At 30.0% G+C, this 26,398-nt stretch overlaps 1 protein-coding gene and 1 long non-coding RNA gene across 4 annotated transcripts in view; one reads left to right on the top strand and one right to left on the bottom strand.

Annotated features, from left to right (window-relative positions):
• Positions 1–22,729, top strand: part of LOC124426798 — a 139,876-nt gene extending 117,147 nt beyond the window's left edge. Inside the window, exon 4 of one of the 2 annotated variants that reach the window (XR_006942798.1) lies at positions 22,068–22,729. This is a non-coding gene — a long non-coding RNA (uncharacterized LOC124426798). Of the gene's footprint in view, positions 1,525–22,067 lie in introns of those variants that run through there. The other variant, XR_006942799.1, reaches the window with a different exon arrangement.
• LOC124426796 (small conductance calcium-activated potassium channel protein) overlaps positions 1–26,398 on the bottom strand; it is a 185,502-nt gene that overhangs the window by 155,140 nt on the left and 3,964 nt on the right. The gene's annotated exons all lie outside the window — the stretch shown is intronic.

Below are 26,398 nucleotides of genomic sequence, written 5' to 3' on the forward strand. Positions count from 1 at the left end.
AGGGAGAGAGACAGATACACACACACACACACAAAGAGAAAGAGAGAGAGAGAGAGAGAGAGAGAGAGAGAGAGAGAGAGAGAGAGATAGAGAGAGAAATTACGAGTTCTTGTACGTCGTATGTTCACCCTTAGAAATCCAAATTTATTTCTAAGCTGATGTCCGGCCAACTTGAAATTTATTGGACGGTATATGTAAACCAGCATACGCTCGCTTTGTTAATATAGGGCTTACGAATGATCGTTCCGAATCATTTATGTCCTATGTACACGTACATATATACAAGGTGAGTCTAATAAATGGGAGGCTCAGACTATAACTCTGTTTTTATTGAGAATAGAAAAAAAAAAGGGAATATTGGCATCGGTTAACAAGTTCGTACATCGTGTAGTTAGATTTTTTTTAATTTTTTCTTTTTTCTTTTTTCTTTTTTTTCTTTTTTCATTGTTCTTTTTCACAGAAGCGTGCCATCCATCGGTGCAGATGCAAAGTACAGTTGCATTTATTGTTTAAAGTGGAACCCTACGATATTTCTTTTTCTCCCTTTTTTTTTCTTTTCCACCTTTTTTTTTTTTTAATGAATTGATTACTCGCGCCATCCTGAATATAAAAAAAAAAAGTATTCCGTATAAAAAACAAATTTTGCAGTAAACGATGATAGAGCTTTTTAAACGATTCAAAACGAAATTTCTTTTACAATTTTTTTTTTTTCTATCTTCAATAAAACCAAAGCTATAACTTTTCTATCTTCAATAGAAACAAAGCTTTTCCTAGATTTATTCCGTATATGTGTGTGGTATGTGTGTGTGGTGTGTGTGTATGTATATATATATACATATACATATATATATAGAGAGAGAGAGAAAGAGAAAGAGAAAGAGAGAGAGAGAGAGAGGGAGAGAGATAAAGAGAATGAAATTATATTTACAAGATGAAAATATAACAATAACGTAGATAATAGAATGTCAGAGTTATTGTTTGAATTATTTTCGATGTTATTTTCTAAGATTTAAAAAAAATAAAGAAAAAAAGAAAAAAAAAAAGAAAAGGAAAATGTAGATATCCGGATAAAGTGAAAATGAAGTGTGAGATTTATTTGGTTGGTTCGGTGCACAAATGTATCGAATGAATAAAAGCATTGACCCATATAAATCTTTATAAAAGCGTGCCGTATTACTTGTGGATATATAATCAATGGACTCTGCGTTTCGACGCGTTCGTATATCGTTTAGACAACATACAATTTTTAAAGAGTTTGGATCCTTTCAAAAAAAAAAAAATAAAAAAAAAAAAAAGAAAAGAAAAGGAAAAGAAAATACCAAAGATAAAAAACTTCGAACGAAAGATGAAACGAAAAAAGCCGTGTTCGAAACTTACTTTTGAATGATTGAAGAATGGCTTCTTTAAAGAAGAAAGAATAGTTCTTTATTATTTCGTTTCTTTTTTGTTTTTTTTTGTTTTTGTTTTTGTTTTTTTTGTTTTTTTTTTTTTTTTTTTTTTTTTTTTTTTTTTTTTTTTTTTTTTTTTTTTTTTTTTTTTTTTTTTTTTTACTTAAATCGTCTTTGATTCGATCAAAAGATATTTTTTCTTTCTTCTTTTTTTTTTTTTGTTTTATTTTATTATTTTTGTTTGTTTGTTTTTTTTCACTGATTAAACCTGTTTTTTATCTTTAAGTTTTGATGAGTTTCAATTGAACGATGTAATTGGAACATTCTGATCGATAGGTCGTCAGGTCATTTTCGTTCAATCAACATATACTATGAAATATTTAGATTGTTTGTCAAATTTATATATATATATATATATATATATACATGTAATTTGAAAAAATTATCTTACAGTACGGTGTTCCAAAGGGAGTTCCTAAGTGATTTTAAAAATTAATTATCAAAAAAGGTACGAGTAAAAAAAGAGTTTCTAAGCTTTTTAGGTTGGCAATCTTAAAGAAGAAAAGGGAAAAAAGTTAGTTTAAAAAAATGTCGAAAAGAGGTGATCGAATTTTTTTTTCTTTTTTTTTCTTTTTCCTTTTTCTTTTAATTTTAAATCACCTAAGAACTTTTGATCCACCCCTTATACCACGTATTACTTAACAATCTGACAACGAGATTTTTGAAAAGAAAATTTTTCTCTTCTTTTTCCTTTCTCTTATTTTATTTTTCCTTTTCTTCTTCTTCTTCTTCTTCTTTTTTTGTTTTTTTTTTCCTGTTTCTTTTTTTTTCCCTTTTTAAGTTCCCGATCAATGAGCTTGTCGATAATGTGCCGTCCGATTAATTTGCGACGCGTCGAGCTTTTTAGGATGCACTTAAGACACGTACATAAAACGACAGATGTGCTTGGATTAAACTTTTTACGGGCAGTCTGGCGAACATAAAGTTTTTTTATAACTTTACTGGGGAAACACAAGTATGAACCAGTTTTATCGGAAATTTTGTCTTTTTCAATGCTTCTCATTCTCTCTTACGAATATAACGTTTCGACACTTTTAAACGTAGCCTCAGTTTACAACAGTTAAACAAAACGATTCCCCGCAAAATAAGTATTGCTCGCGTCTATTGTATGCTCATAGGTATATTATATATATATATATGTATGTATGTATGTATGTATGTATGTATGTGTATTTTATACGCTTAACTTGAAAATCTCAATACGATTTTAACAAAAGATACGATATACATACAAATATATACAATACATACGTACATATGTTCGCATACATAGGATAATATTTATTCGTGTTGAAATTAAATGAACATCGAATATATGTATATATATATATATATATATATATATATATATATATATATATATATCAGTTTATTATTCCATAGAAAGAATTAACATTGTGATAATTAGTAACGAATGAAATTATTTGTTATGTCATTAAAATCTAACGTATCATTATTGCAAGCATATTATGGAATGTCTAGTTAATGATGTATAGTTGATCTGTTAGTAACTTATTATTCAAATGGGATTATTTATATTTTTATAACGAATTTTTAGAAAATAATGATCATTGGAGATATTAATGATAGTACGTACATAGATATATATCTGTGCAGAAAGAAGAATGGTCCTTTTTGTCAACAAGAAAAATATAGAATAGAATAGGTGGAAGCAATAGGACGACAACGTTATCGAGACAAGGGGTCAGAGAGATAAAGAGAGAGAGAGAGAGAGAGAGAGAGAGAGAGAGAGAGAGAGAGAGAGAGAGAGAGAGAGAGGGAGAGAGAGAGTTGACCATCGTCAAGAATACTTGAAGTGGTATTATAAGAATAGCCGGGAGGCTGCTCGTTGGTGTTATCGTTTCTATATAGTAGCTCGTAAGTATAGTTTATATATCTACACTGTGTTATCCTTTGCATCGTTAATAAGCAAAGATATATGTATGTATATATGTATGTATGCATTTATATATGTATTTATATATGTATGTATGTATGCATGCATACATTCATGCCACATTTTCCATTAAATCTCTATGAACGATAATAGGCAGAGGGATATTACAATTAATCGTAATATCAAAGTAAGAATATATTTGACATTTTTCTTATCTCTCGATAAGAAAAAAAAAAAAAAAAAAAGAATATATGTACACATTTTTTTTTGTATTCGTAAAATATAAACTCGTCTTTAAAGTTTGTTTCAATTTAATGTATAAATAAAACGATATTGATAATAGGAGATAATCGTGAAATGATTGCACGTAAATTTTAAGAAAAATGTTTCATTCGTTTTTCTTTTTATCTTCGTATATCAATTTATCTATCCTAAAAAGAGAGATAGATAAAAAAGAGAAAAAATAACAGTAAGCGAGCGCGCGCGCGCCCGCGAAAGAGAGAGAGAGAGAGAGAGAGAGAGAGAAAATCGATTCGATACTTTTGAATCGCCTTAACGGAAGCATCGAGTTAAATCGTGTGTGCGTAACGGAAGTCGACGAGTCGGTTCGTATCCGATCTCTTCTATCTCGTCGTTTCACAGTCCCTCGATAAGAGGGATGAAGAGTGGGGGAGAGAGGTGTGGGGGAAGACTGAAGCGGAATGGGCTTTCATCGTTTGACCGCAAATCCAATCGTGACGAGGGATAATCGGCCCTCTTACCGGCTTCGTTCGTTTCAGAGTGAGAGAATAAGGGGGAATGAGTGGGGGGAAGAGAGAGAGAGAGGGAGGGAGAGGGAGAGGACTTCGTTTTCTCGGATAGAGTGCACACATAAGCTTTTCTCGATAACGTCTCGATATTTCAGTGTCAATTTTGATGATTTTGTTAATCCACTTGTTTTTATTATTATTATTATTATTATTATTATTATTATTATTATTATTATTATTATTATTATTATTTTCTTTCCATCCTCGTTAGAGTTTACCAAGAATAAAAAATAGATATACATATGTGTATATATGTGCATGTTATATATATATATATATATATATATATATATATATATATATATATAATGAACGCGAATGTCACGCGAAAATATCAACATCGTCATCGTCGAAATTAATCTACATAGTTATATACTCGTACAACGCGTGTGCATCACACACAGATACGTGTGCAAGTATCGATTTGTATTCAGCTACCACGAGGTCGTTGCTGTTTAATAATCGAATCCAATTAAAGCTGCTCTGACTCACGCAAAACGCAAGTCTCTCTCTCTCTCTCTCTCTCTCTCTCTCTCTCAAATAAAATTCTAATAACAATAAGAAGGGAAGGAAATATTATCGTAAGAAATATTTCTGGTTTTTTTTCTTTTTCTTTCTTTTCTCCCTTTTCTCTCTCTCTCTCTCTCTCTCTCTCTCTCTCTCTCTCTCTCTCTCTCTCTCTGTGTGTGTCTATCTCTCGCTCTTTCTTTCTCATTTACCTGCTGTGTATCATAAATAAGATAAAATGGGATGGAGAAGACTCGAACGAGTCACCTTCGTCGAGCTTTGTAAATTTTATAAAGAGAGAATAGTAGTTCACGCCGAGAGAATAGTATCTATATTTTTGTTTGGATCGATACGTTAACGTTCAGTTGCTTCTCTGGTTTTTATTCGACGTAATCGTATTTGAAGACAATCGATTAAACAACGACAACAATCTGCGAACGATGAACTATCAAAGATTTATTTATTTATTTATTTTATTTATTTTATATATATATATATATGTATAAATATAAAATAAATAATATATAGTATGTATTATTTTATACCATTTTATATCATAATTTGTATATATATATATATATATATATATATATATATATATATATATGTATAAATGTTTCTTTTGTATCATTTACTTTCAACTGAAATGATTAATTAATTCCATTTGTTTCAGTACTTTGTCGTGTTATGAAAATCAATCGTAATTTTGAAGTGTTTTTGAAAAGTTACGGTCACTGATGAAGGATTTTAGCCTTTGTAAAGAGGTTTGACACGAGAGATTACAAATTTTTCTAATGGCGCTCTCACCCCCCCCCCACGCCCTCTTCTTTCTCTCCTTCTCAATTAAAACAAATCAATTACGTATACGATAAAATATATTTATTCTCTCGTTTGGATCGTTCATGCAAATGACAAAGTGAGAAATAAACACTTTACAAATTCGATCATAATATAGTCGTAAATATGGAAGTACATACTTTATATATCGGTCATCGGATATTAAATCAAATTTATTATATATATATATATATATGTATGTATACATAATGTAATATAAATTTATATTGTCGTCGTATAGGAAACGACGATCCCTATTTTACGGTTGCTCCCCGAGGCGTTACCGTTTGTTTGTAAATCCATCATTGGTTACAATACGCATGGATTTCTCATCGATGGATTTTGGAGAATCGTCAGATTACTTTTTCTTTTCCTTTTTCTTTTTATTGTCTTTCTTTCTTTTTCTTTTCTTCTTTCTTTTTTTTTTTTTTTTTTTTTTTTTTTTTATTGCGGGTAATAAATGACGACTCGATGGAGTTAGGAAACGCTCGAGGTTAGTGGACGACGACGATAAACGGAATGAAATTTCACCGTCGAATGAGGATCCTCGTCGTTTTAGGGTTAACGCTAAGGGTTAACTATTTCAGAGTTTCTAGAGTGGCTATAACGTTCCAGGACGGTTTTATTCTTCTTCTCCTTCTTCTCCTTCTTCTTCTTCTTCTTTTTATTCTACTTTCTTTTTTTGGGGTCCTTTTTCTTTTTTTCTTTTTTTTTTTTCTCTTCTCTCTCTTCTATCGTAGGTCTTTCTTTATCCGTCTCCGTCATATTACTGAGTCCCCAGAGAATAACCGAGCTTTAAAAAGGTAATATCCTTTAATAAAAATTCCAGCAACGCGATGGAGACCGATTTCTCTCTTTTGCGTCTATTTTTACTTGTCACTTCTTTGACCGCATCAGTTGCGGAATGATTAATATAATACAAGAATTAAAAAGTAGGAATAAATAAGAAAGTAAGATTTGATCCGCGAACGTTATTTGTGAATTTTACATTTTCTTTTTGCGTTCTTCGTAAAAATATTTGCATTAGTAGTGTTAAAAGATGAAGGAAAAGTTGATTAAATGTAAATGAGTATAATATCTTATATATGTAATGTAGAGCTAGTTTATTTGAAAGATAGATTAAAGAAATTAAGAGATAAGTTCATATAAGAAAAGTCTCTTATCTATTTTATATCTCTTATATTTTTCTTTCTTTTTAATATACATACATATATACATACATACATACATATATATATCTATATGCAATATACATTAGATGTTGAAAGAAAAAAGAAAAATATTCTATCATACGATGGTAACAACCTAGCATAATTTTGATGACGATAGTATAACGTTGTAGAAAACAAATAAAATGAATTAAGATTTTCTATGTGTTATCTTATCAGGAGGAGGCTGTGAACTCTTCCGGTTTGACCTATACACCTCACACAAAGGTCGCTACCACCGTGTGATAACCTTAAGCCTTTAAGACGAAGCTTATATATCTCTTTTGACGTATAAATCGTGGGAGTTAATTTTGTGAATAAATCGCCGGGCAATTTAATTTCCTGGCAATGGATAACTCTGGACGTCGTCGTTCTTATCCTCGTCCTCGTCCTCGTCCTTGTCCTCGTCCTCGACATTGTCGTCCACGTAGTTGTTGTCGTTGTTGTTTCATAGTAAGATCGAAAAGGAGAAGGGCACGACCTCCGGTGATCTCTCACCGGTGTTACGTCGAAGAGAAATCGCGACATGAATAAGGGACGTGATAGACGAGAGATAGTGTACGTGTGTTTATGTATGTGTGTATTCTTGCCAATGAGATTTTTGTAAATCTAACACGTTACAATCCAATATAAAACGATACTTAACTTTTCCTTTTTTTTTTTGTCCTTTCTTTTCGTTTCCTTTTTCTTTTAGTTTTAATATAAACAGAAACGATAAAATAATCGATTGTTTTAGATCTCATGATTTAGAATAGTTCATACTTTGATATAATTTAATTTAAAATTAAAAATTTATTTTTCTTTATTATCGTGATTTTTAAATGGATCGAATTTTTAATGAAACTAATCCGTCGGTTTAAATTTTTATAATCGTATAATGGGTTCGACATAATTTTATTTCTTCGATCGTTATTCAAAATCTACGAATCGAAATTAAACTTTTCTCGTTTCAATGAAATTAAAAACATTTTATCTTTTTTCCTTTTTTTTTTTTTTTGTTTTATATAGAACGAAAGAGAAATAACGATTTTGAATAAGAGAATTTGTCGCTTTTCAAAGTTCCATTGTTCATTGTTTGACTTATCGAATGAAATATCGAGAAATTTCTCGTATGATTTATTAAATATTAATTTAAAATGAGATAATTCGTACCGTTATCGAAATTTCTTAAATAATCATGATAATGAATAATTAAAATACACGTGATAGAATTTCATTTTCGAAGAGGTCATATGCATTTGCGAAGCAGATGTCCGTAGGTAATAGATATCTTTGTAAGGATAGAACTTGTGTACAAGTACGTATGTACTTCAAGGTTCACTCTGGTTAACGGGTCAATCATTGTATTGATTTAATGCAAACTACTTGTCTCTCACGTAGGACCGAAACGAGAGAGAGAGACAGAGATAGATAGATAGATAGATAGATAGAGATAGAGATGGAGAGAGAAAGAGAGAGAGTTCCTTCATCGAAAATCCGCTTATCAGTGATTGAGAATCACTGACACAGAAACCTCGTTTTGTCGATTATTTGAAATTATTATTAGATATTATTATAAACGACATTATTATAGAATTCTATCGAATTTATTTTAAATAGATCAAAAATCTATTATAATAAAATCAAATCAGAAAAAAATCATTCATTTGATTGATAATATATTTAAACAAGTTCGTTAATTCGAAATTATAAAGAAATCGTATATCCATCTTTCGTATAATCTTAATATTCATATTTTATAGAATTATCGTTTTTCTCTCTAATTTTATCATTCGTTATCAAAATCTCTCGTTAAATGGATGATTTGATCGGAATGATTTTATTCGAGGATTCACTATAATGTTGCAAGTTTCAAATCGATAACTAAGTATCCTTGTTATAGGATGATGCTGGGATCGTTTGTTTGAAAAATAAAGAGAGAGAAAGAGAGAGAGAGAGAGAGAAAGAGAGAAAGAGTCAGATGGACAGGCAGACAGACAGATAGACAAAGTGGGAATCGTTTTCAACTCTATATTTCCGAAAGTTCATTTCGAAATATATTACAAGGATGAGGATTTATTTATGGAATTAACGTCATAACATCATGCGATCGTACGTCATAGTAAAGAAAATTTAGTTTTAAGAAAGAGAAAGAGAGAATGAGACAACGCAATGGTTTACTTTAAGATACGTAATGAGAAACGAAACGCGCGTCACCAAAAAGACCTGGGAAATTTTTCACGAGAAAGAAAGAGAAACGAATCTTATGCTTGGCTTATCGCCCAAAACTTACAATCAAACTAGTAACCGAGCCACGCACGCATTCATTCATGTACATTTGTCGTTATTCATTATTTCGTGAAAATTGAAGAATGAATTCATGATTCGTAATAAAATAGAAACGCGCGATAGAAGTGTGCGATAAAGAGAGAAAAACGAAGAAAAAGGGATAATTCTTTTTTTCTTTTTCTATTTTTCTATTTTTCTATTTTTTTTTTTTTCTCTTTCATAAACGAGACGAGATTTTTTTTTTTTTATCTTTTTTAACGACGTCGTAAAGTGGCCGTTTGTAATATACAACAATGTTATGTTTTTCGTTTTTGTTTTTGTCTTGTATGTTTGTTTTACTTTTCTTTTTGTTTTCCTCGGAAAAAAGTAGAAATGAGAATGTGAGAGAGAAAGAGAAAGAGAGGGAGAGAGAAAGAGAGTGTAATGAAAAATCTTTCACGTTATATTCTTATCATTCGATTAATTTACTTATCAGTAGAAAAGTTTTCGGAGTTTTTAGATATGTATGTATGTGTTAGAAATCATAGATACGCCTCGATATCATTGATAGCGACGTTTTAAAATTTTCATTAAAATTAGAAAAGAAAGGACGAGGGGAGGTGGCTGAAAGGGGCAAGGAAAAAACTCAACGAAAGGATTTTTCTTATTTGTCTATACAATTAGATTGAGTATATTATTATATTCTTATCTGTGATGATAGGTGTACGTGAAAATAACATTTAAATAACTTCTAAATCACGAATTAAAGGAATAAAATTTTATTCGCATTGATGAATATATTTAAATACCGTCGATAAATCTTTTAGAAAAAAAAAAAAAAAAAAAAAAAAAAAAAAAGAAGTAATATCGAATCTGCGAGATTAGAAACGATCGCGTTTAATAATGACACGTTAAACTATTAATATTAGAAATTTAATAAGAAATATCTGACGTATGTTTAATCTTTGAAGAATAATAGAAAATTGTTAAGAAAAGAAACAAGAAAAAAACAAAAAAAAAAAAAAAAAAACACAAAAAAAAGAACGGAAAGAAGAGAAAAAAAAATTATTTCTTACATGATGATTTCATTTCCATAAGGAAATAGTCATCCTGATCCTAGTACTCGTGTGTGTAGAATTTTTAATACGAAACAACAATAACGAGAACGACGACAATAACGACGACGTTAAGTTACTAGTACGTGTGTCATGATCGACGTTTCGGAGTTATAAAAGCGGCGAATTGACTCGCTAGAAGGGTGTGTTGTACAGGCTATCGAGATTAACGAGGACCGATAATAAATCAGATTATCGTTGATAAAGTTCTCGAGCTTTGTGATAGGTATAATGTTCCTCGTTTTATCATATCCCTCATAAGAGATATGAAAAAGCTTTTTCTTTCTTTTCCTTTTTGTATTTTATTTTCAGTTATTTCTTCTGTTTTTCTTTTTCTACCTTTCTTTTTTTTTCTTTTTTTTCTCTCTCTTTTTTTTTTTTTTTTTTTTTTTCGTTATTTCTTTCTTTCATTTCTCTATTTACCCATTAGCATACTTTTTGTACAAACGTTCTCCTAATAGTATTGCTTCGAATTATTCGAATTTTCGAGCTTTAACGTCGTCGTCGTCGTCGTCTTCGTCGTCGTTCTCGTTCCTCTTCATTAATCTGACGTTTAATGAACCCAACAGCCATCCAACCCACACCTATTACTTACACGCAAACCCGAACCGAAGACTTTACAGAGAACGTTTCTCTTCTAATTTGGCCTAGATCAGCCCAATTTTCATCATTCCAACCTTACCTCGAAGAGGAAAAGCGAGAGAGAAAGAGAGAGAGAGAGAGAGAGAATGAGAAGTGTACTTAGACTTCTCTTCTTTTTCTTCTTTTTTTTTTCTTCTTTTTTTTTCCTTCTTTTTTTTCTACATTTTCTTCTCTTTATTTTAAAGCTGAGAAGAAAATCTTAGCTTTCGCTATAAATAAAGTCGCAAGAGTGATGCTTTAAGAATTTTTAAAGTAGAAAAAGACAGAGAGAAAGAGAAAAAGAAAGACAGAGTTAGAGAAAGAGAGAGAAAGAAAGAGAGAGAGAGAGAGAGAGCAGAAACTTAAATTTTGTGAATAATTGAAAAATTCATTTTCTTTTTCGACATCCTTTAAAATATTCAAATAAGACATCATCTTCTTTTCGCAATGCGAATGAGAATTTATCAAAGACAAATAGATCAAAATAAATTTTCCTATTTAATTTTATTCGCGATAGAATGTTACGATATCTAACGATTATTTTTATAATAATAAAACTAAAGAAATTTTTTTTACCTTTCAATAATAATTGATATAAATCATTTTTAAAAATTAATACGCACGTATGTATTATTAATTTACTTGACATAGGATTAAATAATTCTCGTACAGGGTTGATACTTTAAAATGTTAATATATGAAAATTTTCATGATAATTGTTATAGCGAAAATTAAAATTATTACGATTGAATTACAATGAATCGTATGTAATTTTCGTACTTAACAGTTAGTACTTAACGGTATTGAACATAATTATAACTTAGAAAGTTTCAACTTGCGTTTAGTTGAAGTTCTCGTTTGGACCGAAATTAAATCAACTTTATAGACTGAAAGGAATGAAACGAAAGAATGAGGTATGTAGAAAACACATATATACACGTGCAGAGAGAGAGAGAGAGAGAGAGAGAGAGAGAGAAATAGAAAGAGACATTCGTATATTCTCTTTGGTCTTTGTTCACGGAAGCAATAGAAGAGGAAGTGAGAGGGGGTGATGAAATAACTGCACGAATGATTCAACGTCGAGAGTATGCCACTACACGTTTGCGCTTTGCCAAAAGAATAAATAAAAGGATATAAGAGTGAGAGAAAGATAGAGAGAGAAATTCGTCGAGCATCAAATTGAGATGAATATGATTGTACGTACGTATGTATGTACGTATATATCCATCATTTTTTCTCGATAATTAAATTAATATAATGTATTCCATCAATCAATTATATTCTTTTTGTTACATATAATAATAATTAAAATTACGTATATATTTTATTATGAGGATTAATTTATCCCCGATATTTGTAAATTAAAATATAGGATTATCGAATATCAAAAATTTCTTTATAATGTCATTAATTTTTAATTTAGATTTTAATAGATCGAAATTAAAGATGCATCTCTCTTTCTCTCTCTCTCTTTCTCTCTCTCTCTCTTTCTCTCTCTCTCTCTTTCTTATTTTATCTCTCTTTTTTTTTTCACTCTTTAGATAAATATTACAAATTATTATACTACTGTGTACCTATAAATATTGAAAGTCAATATAGGATGCGAGGTCGAGTTCGTATCGATTTTGATATTATCGAGGAATATTATGTTTTGCAGCATTTTATAAGAAAGTTAAAACTTTGACAAATGTGAATTATCCAACGAGGAAAGAGACCCAAGGACTCTCGCGGAATCTTTAGCATCGTTGAGAAAGCATCGTTTGTCTTATCTTTTTCTTGTATAAGCATTTTCTAAGCTGTTGCTTTTCCTCGAATAGTTTTCGATCTCGAAGGTGAATATACGAAAAACTTATATATATATATATATATATGTATATAAAGATCGTGTAAACTAGATATATATTCTATATATATATTTTTTTTGCTCTTTTTTTGTTTTTTTTTTGCTCCTTTTATTTTGTTTTTTTTTTGCTCATTTTATTTTATTTTATTTTTTTTTTAATCTTTTTTTTTGCACACACACACACACACACACACACACACACACACACACTTACAAATGTCTGAAATTATATAAGTTCGATCTTTATTTCGGAGCATGTATTTTTTTATCGTAACGATAAAGTTACCAGAAAAAGCTTTCTGAAAGGATCGAAACTCATGAAGAGACGAGTTACATCAACGTTGACAGGATATAAGATAAGACATTAAGTTATTTACTCACTTAATCTACCATTCCTTCGTTTATTTATTTATTTATTTATTTACTAAGATAATGTTAGATTACACGGAGACCATCACCATGTCGTGTTATCCAAAGCCTACTATCATCATCATCATCACCATCATCATCATCATCATCATCATCATCATCACCATCGTTATCGTTTCCCTTTCATACTCGTAATACATTTTTTAATATATTAAGACGAAATCACTTTACGAAAGGTCACATTAAACACTTTTTTTTTTCTTCGATATCAAACTCCAATTATATGTTTCGGCAAACTTCATTATCGTACGAGAAATGAAATGTTTTTCCTTTTGATAAGAAATATGACGTTCACTTTTTATCGCTCTACTATAATATTACCAGATATTTCCAGTATTGACTATGCTTCTCGTAGCGTTATACAAATCAAACAAACGTTTCAGGTAATATTTATTAATTAAAAAGCTCGTAGATTCGTTGTAAAAATTTCAAAAATACAAATATAGAGTTCATCTCGTAGACAAATCTGTCGTAAGAACATATAGCATTATTATCGGGCATAATAAACAATATTATCGTTTATTATATTATCGTTTATAAAATTCGAATCTAGGTACTATTTATTTGCCTTTTCATGCCATTTTATTTTCTCTTTTATTATTCGTAAAAAAAAAAAAAAAAAAAAAAAAAAGAAAATTATTAGCGAGTAAAAAAAAAATAATAATAGTATATTCTTGATGATTCGCTTTCGTTTGAATTCTTTCAAAAATATAAATAGAAAAAATGTTGGAATATATATATAGTTTTTTATTCTTAGATTATTTTTTACGGACATATATTTTTTTTTAATTCTCACCTACTGTGATTAAAGGAAAAAAAAAAAAGACAAAAAAAAAACAAAATAATACATTTTCTCATTCTCCTTATTAATATTCGTATTATAGATAATATTTAAATGGCAGACTTAAGTTAACTACTGGGTCGATCAATCAATCCCATGGATAAACAAACAAAGTTCCAAGTAAGTTTACGTTTAAGTTTTTGTTTGTGATTGGCCTAGAAGGATCACGGTTGTATCCAATGAGTAAGAGCGACGAGCGCATCTTCGATCGATCTATATGTCTCTAACTTATGTGTACATATTTTCTTTCTCTCTCTCTCTCTCTCTCTATTCTCTATTCTCGCGTATCAACGTCAGTTTCCATAAAAATGACAGCGACTCTTTTCTCTTGGGAATGTCTACGAAATGCGTTATTCCATTATGCGATTGAAATCCATTTTAGATTTTCATATCCCAGAGGGTATCTAATATTTACACAAGTTGCAACTAACTTTCTTTATAACGAAAAATGTTTCTTTTAGAGATTTCGTTTTGAAGTAAAAAAGAAAAGGACAAAAAAAACGATAAGGGGCGGGGGAAGGGCGAGGGAAAGGAAGAAAGAGAAATATTTTTCTAGAGAAAGAAAAAAAAAAGAAAAAGATAAATAAATAAGATCGAAGAAAAAGTAAAGAAAAGAAGAATGGATTCGTAGGAAGACGTAAGATCTCTTTTAATCTCTTTTCCTTCTTCCTCTTTTTTTTTTGTGTTCTTTTTTATTTTTCTTCTTTTTTCTTCTTTCTTTTTCCTTTTTTTCTTTTCTCATGTTTTGTTTAATGAAGAATACGAGATCTCTAGTCTCCTTAAATCTCCCTCTTTTATCACAAGCCTTCATTTATTCGCAACCTAGAATTGGCATGTTTAATGTACGTTGCATGTACGTACGAATGAACAAACGTAACGACGAACTACACATATACGTTATGCACATTAATTCAGATATGGGATGCATGCAACATTGATGTATCTCCTGTGATTTACTTCGACGTAACGAATCGTATACTTGAAGTGCATAGTTTTGGATAAGCAACACGACACACTATGAACTTGTGTTTCGCTTCGTGCATGCGTAAAGATAATACGTACTTTATGTATAGATCTTAAGAGGGACATAAGATAAAATTTAATTCACGAAGAAAATAATTGTAGGATCTTCATCTTTTTATTTTATTTTCTTTCTTCTTCTTTTTTTTCTCTCTCTTTTTTTTCTTTTCTTTTTTTTTTTTTTTTTTTTTTTTTTTTTTAAATCGTCTAGACTTCAACGTTACCGTTATAATTATAAGTACACAATTTGCAAACGAGAACACGCATCTTGAATGATTTTTAACATGATCTTTTTTTACGATTTAGTGCGAGGTTCTTCGGACAGATGAAATTTTTTCAAATAAACGGCAAACGTGAAATTGAATTCGTGAAGGAGTGAATAAAGTGGTTGTAAAAGAGAAGAAAAACGTGGTTTTGTTTCGTGTGTCGAATGAGAAAGAGAAACAATAAAAAAACGAAAAAAGAAAAAAAAAGGAAAGAAAAAGAAAACACACAAAAGGAAGGAAAAGAAGAAGAAGAAGAAAAAAAAAAGTATCATGAAAGTTCGTCTCAAGCACGTCTTGTATTCACGCTGAGAGATGACCTTATTACGAGGTCTTAATAAGCTAGCCAAATGAGGTCACGTACACACGCGCCCCAAAGCAGTTCCGAGCGCACATGATTGCGCCCAACTTCATATTTGTGTGTATTTACGTACGTATGTATGTATCTATATACGTACATACATATTTAAAAATGTTTGCATATATATACAATATGTATATATATATATATATATATATATATATATATATATGCGCGCGCGCGTACTACTGCATACTGATCAGAAGTAAAAATGTGTACGTGATAAACAACGAGAACACCGATGTCATAGATTAAAAGTTCTGAGTGCACATCGATTATCCGATGTTTGTTACTGCGAATCATTAAGGTAATAATTATTGTATGACGGGAGACTTTGTTTAAACATTATATATGTGTGTGTGTATGTGTGTGTGTTTGTTTGTATACGCAACGTGAGTTATGATAATTACAATTAAATAAATGGGTCAATTAGGTGGAAACCTATCGACAAGTATTTTTTTATGAATATTTCAATGGAAATTTCCATTATTGTGCGAATGTCTTTTTTCTTTCTTTCTTTCTTTCTTTCTTTCTTTCTTTCTTTCTTTTTTTTTTTTTTTTTTTTATGTCATTCTAATTACTGGCCGAGCATTGAAATTGTGTTTTATAACTATTCAATGATCTCAAAAGGTAATACGAATAGGAATATTTTTTTTATGTGGTATTGTTACTGATAACAAAGCGAAAAAGAGCGGTTTCGTTCGTTTATATTCCAAATTTTATTTAGCCAATTTAAATGCAATTAAAAAAAAAAAGAAAAAAAAAATGGTGGTGAAAAATAGCTTTCTTTCTTCATTCATGACCCTTTTTGAAATATCAATTTCTGAAATTATAATTGCAATTATTGCTTATCATGGGTGAAAAGCTATCGAAACAAATTGAATACCATCGGTATTATATTGCATTTGTTTACATTAATTATAGACAAGTAATGTAATATAATGTTTAAGTAGTCATGTAGATAATTTACGCGTACACACATACTTACTACGTATGCACGATTATAATTAAAACTTTCAATAAAATAAATCGTAGCTACGTATGTAAGTCGCGTGTATTTTTATCGACGTTTCTTCTCTACCATCGAGTTAGTCGTCGTTAGACGACGAAGTTAGGTGATATCATTGAATATTTAAATTAACATTGATTCGATAATGCGTTGCTAGAACAGGTATATTTTATAATTGATACGATCGAACCCAATTCGAAAGATAAATTTATCAATTGATTTGTAAATTATCAATCATTCGTTCGAAATAGAATTTAGGGTATAACGAAAGTACGATGAAATTAGAAAAATGCAATGAAATTACAAAACTTATTTTATACTTTTACGTAATATTTTTTTTTTTTTTTTTTTTTTTTTTTTTTTTTTTTTTTTTTTTTTTAATACGTTTCACTTATTCTTTTCGCACTCGGTTCGCAAAAGCACACGTTAATTAATTCACAAAAAATATCACGAAAATCGTATGTATTTTTTTTGAAAGAATATATATATATATATATATATATATATATACGTATTTTTTTTAATTTTTCATTTTACTCAACACATTTTAATTTCTCTTTTATGCGTTTATCAAATAAAATGTTTCGAATGAATTACATTTCTATATTCTAAATTACATTTTTGTTTTTTTTTTGTTTTTATTTATTTATTTATTTTTTTTTATTATGTAATTTTACGTTAGTTTAATATAAGTTTCATACAGTTTGTTAGTCAATTTTTATACGACTTTGTTTATACGATTTCTGTTTTCATTTTTTTTTTCTTTTTCTTTCATCTGTTTTTTTTTTCTTTTTTTTCTTTTTTTTTTTTTTTTTTGCACGTTATGCAGCCACCGTATAAAAAGGAGTATCATCGAATCGAAAGTATAATTTATACGATTACGTTAACATAATAAATGTTATCATATCGTTGTAAAAAAGAAAAATTATGTAATTATGATAACGAGTAAAAGTATTAGTAATGGTAATCCATTTACTTCTCTTTCTCGAATAATTATTTTCTAGTAAGTAAAAAGATTCGAACGAGTTTGTGTGTAAGTCGTTGAACGACGAAAGAAAATTTCTGAAGCATACGTTGCTTCTTGCTTTTATCTCGTCAACGGATACGAGATTGGTGATTCGGCAAGGAGCCAAGAAAAATCACCTCAGCATACTCTTTTTCGTTTATTTACGTTAGGCATATCGAGACGGTGGCACTCGTGAGGCCAAAGGCGTTGAAGAAACGTATACTCGACGATGTAGGAGGATCGTAGCTTGATCATCGATCGAAATTCTCCTATTCGGTAAATATATATATATATGTACATACAGACATATATATAATATGTGTACATATACATACATACAGTCATATATATATATATATATATATATATATATATATATTTGACGAAGAGATTTAATCGGATCGTTGCTTATATGTTTATATACTTTCGTAAGGAACTCGGGTTTATGCAAAGTGGCACGTGCCGAATGACGTCATCAAATTCGAACGTGATTTTCAAGATTAAGACGACGATATATAGCAATGCATTTTCCCATGCCTATTCTTTTGTCAAATACGTATATACCCACAGAGAGACAATGCGGGAGACAAAAAGAAATAAAAAAAGAGAGAGAGAGAGAGAGAGAGAGAGAGAGAGAGAGAGAGAGAGAGAGAGAGAGAGAGAGATACTAAATAAAGTCTTCTTTTTTTTTCTTCTTCTTCTTCTTTTGTTTTTATTTTTATCGATAAAATATCAACGTTTGTGTCCGCAACTCGTAGAGTAAACGATATTTCTTTTTCTGTATTATCCATCTTAAGAAAGATGAAAAAATATGTAAAAAAAAAAGGAAAGAGAAAAGGAAAAAAAATATAAGAAAAAAAAAAAAAAAAGAAAAAGCCGGACTAAAGTGAGCACGCTCGATCAAACCTTGGGACATAATCCAATCGATCGGATATAAAATGGATGGTCTATGTGACCGTATACCGTTTCCGATATGGCCCGATATCGCACGACATTCTTACGTTACGGTGTCAGTCGAGAACCGTCCTTCTAAACGGAATTTTATTACATCATATGCGCCTAATAGATTTTTCATTTTATCGATCTTTTTTCTTTTTCTCCTTTCTCTTTCTTTTGTTTTTTCTTCTTTTTCTTTTTCTTTGTCTCTTTCCATGAAAAATTTTTCTTTCGCCGTTCTCTTGTCGGAAAAAGACAAAGAAAAAAAAAAAAAAGAAAAAAAAATCAGACGCTTCGTCATATAAAGATTTTAATAATAATAATAAATGTTTTTCGAGGTCGAACAAAAATTCGAAAGAATAATAAACGAACGATTGAAAATTATCGTTATGTTATTATTATTATTATTATTATTATTATTATTATTATTATTATTATTATTATTATTATTATTATTATTATTATTATTATTATTATTATAAATGGAAATAAATTTAATGGGGAAAGCCATCGTGGGATACAATTTCTGTATGATCTATATGACATTGTCAAACGTGTAACTAAACTGCAGTAACTCGTCGACAAGTATGCATTAGCAGAAACGATTCAGTGGGTAGTAGTCGTGTTTCCTGTTAACGAAGCGATGCGGTAAAGCGCGCGTTCTGCATCAACCAGCGCCAAACTAAACCGCACAGAGTCGTATCACGCTATCGTGTTAAAAAAAAAAAAAAAAAACGAAGAAACCCATTTAAAATTCGACTATATATATATACATATATATGCGACTATCATTCGATTTATATCGTAACTATATAACGAGAATCTATACATTGTTTTTTGCGTTTCATCGGATAGAAGTAAATGTGTATCTATATATATGCATATATTCATCGTATCGTTTACGCGTATGTGTAAATCTGTGCAAAACTCTTTGAATAATTTTGAAATTATTTTTCTTTTCTCTCTCTCTCTCTCTCTCTCTCTCTCTCTCTCTCTCTCTCTTTTTTATATATATATATATATATATATATATATATATATATATATATATACGAAGAATTGTTTTATATCAAAGTTTTATAAAATAATTTGCATCGGTAAAATTTCGTTTCGTCTTTCTGACATTTTTAACGATAGTGTGCTTCATGTTAGTATCCCAGAAAAATTTGAGAATTAAAATGATAAATGTTTTGAAAGAGCTTATATATTTTTATATTAAATGTTGAAAGAATGTGTGTATATGTATGTAATATTTATTTATTTAGTTATTTATTTATTTATTTATTTTTTTTTTTTTTATAATGATAAAGTGATAAAAAAAAAAAAAACGACAACTATTATAACTATTTTTCCGGTAAAGTATAATTTAGAAATTATCCGAAACTCTTCGTATCTAACTTTTTCTTATGTGTCTACATAAAGTATAAAGATATATAAGTATACAATTGCACTTAACGTCAGGCGTGACCTTTTTTCCTTTAAAAGGGACGCGTTTTACATTCGAAACTTACGTCTTTGTCGTAAGATAGATTGTCATGAAAGATTGTCGATACGTATTATCCTTGTAAATGTCCCATTAAAGTTAACTCCATTCCTACTTTAATCTCATATATATTCACATACATATACATAAGTATATATCGTGTCTCTTGACAATTAGTTAAATTTTTACATATAGCTTCATATTTAAAATAGCTTTGGAAATAATAAATGGCTGAATAATCCTTTTATACGTCGATGGTACTATAACTAATAGAAAAAAAAAAAATGTGAAAAAAATTTGTGGGAGTATATTACAAAATATACGATCGAAAGGTCACTGTGTTTCATACAGCTGAACTTGACATTTCGATTTCGAACGTTTGTTTATAGTCTACGATGTATTTATAAGCTTTAGCGCCAGGAGAATTGAAGATAGTGTTCTAAATGCGTTTTATGAGTACGCTTCATGGATTAGGATGTTGAGAGGAAGTCGTTTTTAGTGGTGCTTTTATGTGCGGTCTATATTCGATTAATGCTAATGAATTATTTTTATTTCTTTTTCTTTTTCCTTTTTTTTTCTTTTTTATTTCCTTCTTCTTCTCTTCCTTCATCGACTGAAGTTTTTTTCTTTCTTTTTTTCTTTTTTATTTCCTTCTTCTTCTCATCCTTCATCGACTGAAGTTTTTTTCTTTTTTCTTTATATAATATATATATATATATATATATATATATATATATATATATGCGCTGCGAGAAACATGTTAATAATCGTTTTAAATATAGAGATGCACAAAGAGTTAATTAGTATCTTAAATTAAAACGGTGACTTTCTGACGAAGTAAAAATAAATTGCATAATTATCGTACTTTTCTTATCGCCCTCAACGGGAGTATTGGCACAGGTTGGAGGAAAAAAAGTGGTGCCGGCTTTATATTCGTCTTTTTTTTTTTCTTTTTTTTTTTTTCATAGTATTTCAACGCGAAGTAAGGAACGATCGATTCGACACGACGTGAATAATGAATGAAAGAAAGGGCGAAGTACTACCGAGAAAAATATAGGTTTGATATGTGTGCGTGTGAGATATTTTTTCTTTTTCCTTGCTTTTTCTTTCTTTTTTTTTTTTTTTTTCTTTTTTTTTTCCTTTTTCTTGGAACGATAAAACTTATCGTCCCATTGTAACAACGTTTTTCGCATTGAAAACACAAAATGATTTCAAGGATCGATTTTAATATATAACATAAAACAAAAATTTATGTTCTATTAAATGCTTACGAAATGATCATCAATTATATCGAATTTAATTTATAGATTATGTGAAATTCTATGTGCGTTTAATATTCCTGAATGTCCAGTTCGATCAATAATCATGAAAGAGAGATAGAGAGAGAAAGACAGAGAGAGAGAGAGAGAAAGAGAGAGAAACAGAGAGAGAGAGAGAGAGAGAGAGAGAGAGAGAGAGAGAGAGAGAGAGAGAGAGACAGACGGAAAGAGACAGAGAGATTAGAGATAGAAACGATGTAAATTACGATGGGATGTTGTGATCTTTTTTCACCTAGTTATCGAACAGGCAACGAACGACGCACACATCACTTCCTATTATTCCCCTACCTCGGTTAGGTGAGAGAACGCGTAACGCAATAACCTCATATTTCGGTCCATTCGGTTACATTAAGTATCTTTACGCCTCGCTCGTCCGTACATTGTTCTAGTTTCTTGATCTTATTATAGGTTTCTCTTACAGCCTAAGTGGCATTCTTAATGCAATATTGAAGTTGTTGAAACTTTGTAATGTCTACAATTGTTAGAGTTAATATATATATATATATATATATATATATATATATATATATATATATATATAAAATCAAGATCTTATATTCGTATTTATAATTAACAAAAGATAGTTTGATTTGTGAATTCGTATTAGTTATCGTAAAGTAATAAATAATAGATATAATATAATCTTAGATAAATGTACATCAGAAATATCTTAATTAATGTTCCTTTTAACACGTTCCGTGCCATGTGTACCACCGGTGGTACACGCGGTAATTTTTTTTCTTTAGTCAAAATATCATATGGTCTGAACAACAAGTCAGACAAAAATGGCTTGGCACGGAACGTGTTAATGTAATAATGTCTATAGCAAAATTTATTTTACTATTGTTTTATTTTTCTTTTCTTACAGTGTCAATGGTGAAGAAGTTCTCGAGGCAAGATTTGGAAGAAAATTAGTTTATGAAACGGCGTTGAAAAAAAGGAGAGATAATAAAAATGACAACGAGTCGATGTTAGCTATACGTAAACATTAATTTCCACATCGTTGCGTTCCAACCAACCAACGCGACGTGGAACTTTGTCAAGGAACCTTGAAAAGAGAAATTCTTTGACCGTCATCTAGTGGATGAATATAAAACGGGCAAGAAGTTCTTTGTACTTTCAGAAATAGCTTAAATATATTTATGCATGTGTGTATGTGTATATGTGTATGTGTGAATGCAAACGTGTGCGTGATACCTGTTGCCATCTTATAATCATTATTGAAACGATGTACTTTGAAAATGTCGTGAAAATAGCACTTCATTTTACGATTCCATTTTACTTATTTATAAATTCGTTAAAGATTTATCGATTTGTTTAACGAAGTAAAGCGTGAAGAAAGTAATCGTGATTGAATTCGTTCGAGTATCTTTAAACATTAAAGGACGGTTTTATAGTCATTTATTGACATTTATTTCTCGAAATCTAAATTAACTTGTATGGTCTATCTTTTATTTTTTTTGATTCTCTCTGATTGAACTTTAATAATGATTCGATTAAATAGGCAATTTTGAAAAGAATTAGAAGAAAAGAAAAGAAAAGAAAAAAAAGAAATTTGATGGGGAACCAAAAGAAAATAACGAGCAAGTACAAAAAGGAGAATTTTTTTTTTTTTTTTCTTTTTTTTTATTTCCTACGCAATTCTATTTATTTCTTCAATGTCTTCATTAAATTAATTGCCAAGTATTTCATTAAATTATGTAAACGATCATTATATCATAAAATATATTTAGATCGATATAAATACATGAATATTTTAATCGATATAAATAATCAAGTGTCGAGAATGCCGTCAATTATATTACGTATGGTTATATTACAAGTAATGATTAAACATTTATTTGAAATATCGGCGAAGTGTTTAAAAAAAAAAAAAGAAAAGAAAAAAAAATGAAAAAAAGAAAGAAAGAAAGAAAAAGGAAGAATAAACTCGTTCGAATAAATAGAAGAAAATAAAAAGCATTATTTCTCTTGTATCTTGAGAGTAGAAGGGTGTTTATTAAAAAAAAATTATATTCTAAATGAATAGAGAATTCTTCATGGATAATTTAATTCTCAGCTACGAGAAAAAAAAAAAAAAACAAAAAGAAATGTTTAATTGATAAATTCGCACGCATTTTTTCGTAATTTATCCAATCGTGTCTATTCTTAAAATTCTTTAATAATCAACGACAGAACCTATAAACAGTTCTATCAAATTGTCGGCGATCCATCGACGATTTCGTTTAAGAAAAGAGAAACATAAGTCTCGTTTCATTAATCCAAGGAATAATATTCAAACGATACGTACATTGGAATGTGGGTGAAGAAGGAGTATGAGGGTGGTAAAATAGTAACAGAGCAACAGGAAAATCAGTCCCATTTACATCAGAATCTCTTCCATTTCTTCGGCGACTCTCGACATCCAATTATCCGTACACACGCTACCAACCAGGAAACTCGAGCATTCTCGAGTCAATTCTACAGAAGACCACCATCGCTGTGTAGCGATTTTATGAGAAAGCGAAAGATAGATAGAGATAGAAAGAGAGATAGAAAGAGAGAGAGGGGAAGGGAAAGAGGAGGAGAGGAGGGTACATAATTTACATGGGCAAGTATGCGCGCGTATCGCTACGGTGGAAATGGTGGCGGTGCATCGATCAGAATAATTTATGGTACTGCTCGTAAATTTTCAAACGGACGGCATTATTTCTGACTCGAAACGGTCGTTAATTTTTCTCAAGTTGTGCCACGTGCTCTCGCGAAATGTCATAAAAAATAAAAAAAAACTTTCGATCCCGCTCTTAGGAAGAATCAGTTACAACGTAATTATATAGAAGTAAAAAATAAAAATGAAAATATAAAAAAAAGAAAAAAAAAATGAAAAGAAAAAATGAATGAACAAATTAAAGGAGATGAAAGACGACGAAATATTTTGTTCTCTCCATTTAATGTATATATGTATATATATATATATACATATATACATATATATATATATTTTTTTTCTAACTTTTTTGTTTCTTTTCTTTTTTTTGCTTTATATATATGACACACACACACACACGCACACATATATATATATATATATATATATATATATATATATATATATATATATATAGTCTCGTTCAATTTTTTTTTCCCCAGAGTGTGTAAGCAGTGCAAAGCCACTTTCGACTAGCCTTACGAGCGCGAAAAGAATTTTCTCCCTTTTTTTTCCATTTCTTTTTTTCTTTCTCTTTTTTTTTTTTTTTTTTTTTTTTTTTTTTTAATTAAAAAAGATTTTTTTTTATTCTTTTTTCTTTTATGCTCATTTAGAACGACCGCGGGATGCAGAAGCAACGCCACTTTTTCTATCCCTTTCCTCACGCCGCACTTTTCACGGGGGAACAAAAAACTCTTTTGGTGCAATGCCGGTTCCACCAACGGTAAAAATAAATCGACCGAGCTGTCTCTCTCTCTCTCTCTCTCTCTTTTTTTTTTTTTTTCTTTTTCAGTCTCTCATCGTCGTTGCTTTTGATACGCGCGCGATAGAGAGAGAGAGAGAGAGAGAGAGAGAGAGAGAGAGAGAGAGAGAGAGAGAGAGAGAGAGGGAGCATATACGTTTTATTTGCGACAATGTCCTCTTTCTCTCTTCTTCTTTCTTTTCATCTCTTCTCTTCTCTTTTCGTATATCTCCCGCGAAATTCAATTTTGCGCAGCCGAGAGACTGGCAAAAGAGGGTCCAAGGAAATAGGACAAAGGGTAACGGGTGCAAAGTGGTTGAACGAGATAGAAGATAAGGGATTAAAGGTTGAAAGATATATGTATATGTATACATGTATATGTATATATATATATATATATATATATATATATATATATATATATATATATTATCTTGTTAGATGAACTAACGTACATATGTATATTATATAAGAAATGATAGTTGTAATTTTAAGTAGATATGTGTTCGCGAGGGAGTCAATTCTATGGAGAAAGATATATTTAAGTACTTACTTACATGGTGATGGAATAGAGTATAGTATTGTGAAATAAAAATGCATAGGGGGTATATAAGAGAAGGGAAACAGAAAAAGGAAATAAGTTCGTGGAAATGGCAGATGTTGAGAAAACGAGAATTCGTGAGAAGGTAGAAGAAAGTTTTCTAGGAAGAAGAAATACGCGAAATGAAAGGGGAAGACAAGAGAAGCCAAAAGAATGTCTTTTCCTCCTTTTCTGCTTATTTGCTTTTTTTTTTTCTCTCTTTCCTTTTCTCTTTTTCGACGGATTCGGATGGCTGTAACGTGAAAAGAGGAACACAAGTCGAAGTCGGAGACTTCTTTCGAAGCAGTTTTCTCTCAAATATCGGTCAGTGCCTCGTCTCGTCTAGCACTAGCAAGCTTTTATTCTCTTTTTCTCTCTCTCACTCTCTCACTCTCTCTCCTTTCGTCTCTATTATTTTTCTTTTTTCTTTTTTTTTTTTTTTTTAGTCTGTCTCTCCGGTTCATCGACGCGGGTGCATCGAACATGAGTTCTTGTCTCGGGGCGTATAACGAGCTCCACGCTTTTTCCTTTAATGCGTTGGATGTGCCGGGTTATTTTCAACGTGACTTTCTTTTTTTTTTTTCTTTTCTTTTCTTTTCTTTTCTTTTTTTTTTTTCTTTTTTTTTTTTTTATTTATCGGTCAAGTCTCCTAAGCATGGATGACCCACGATTATTGCATTCATTGTAAACGTTCATAAAGAAAAACAAGAAATAAATAAATAAAGAAAAATAAGAAAGGATAAGGAAAGAAGAAAAACTTGGTGAATCATGATATTTATACAAGAAAAAAAAAAAAAAAAAAGAAAAAGAAATCATTAGTGTACAGAGAGATAGGTGTAATAATATAATTCATTTAGTATTCTTCGTAAATACAAAACATATAATTATTATAATGAAAGTTGCATTATAAATGATAATTATTCATTGGTTGACGATATTATGAGAGCGATCATTTTACATTCACGTTTCGTTTTACATAAAATAATTACGTTTCCTGAATGAAAAGTACGATGTGTGTGGGCCATAACGACATTCTACGTGTTAAATTAAAAAGACGAACGAACGAGACCGTCACGAACGATCTTTTATTTCGACTAAATTTTCAATCTGTTTTCTTACTCGTGGTTGCGTATATTACCTGGAGATTTTTTTTTTTTTTTTTTTTTTTTTTTTTTATAGTCGCTCCTTAAA

Source organism: Vespa crabro, chromosome 9, assembly GCF_910589235.1.
Source record: "Vespa crabro chromosome 9, iyVesCrab1.2, whole genome shotgun sequence".
Taxonomy (NCBI): Eukaryota; Metazoa; Arthropoda; class Insecta; order Hymenoptera; family Vespidae; genus Vespa; species Vespa crabro.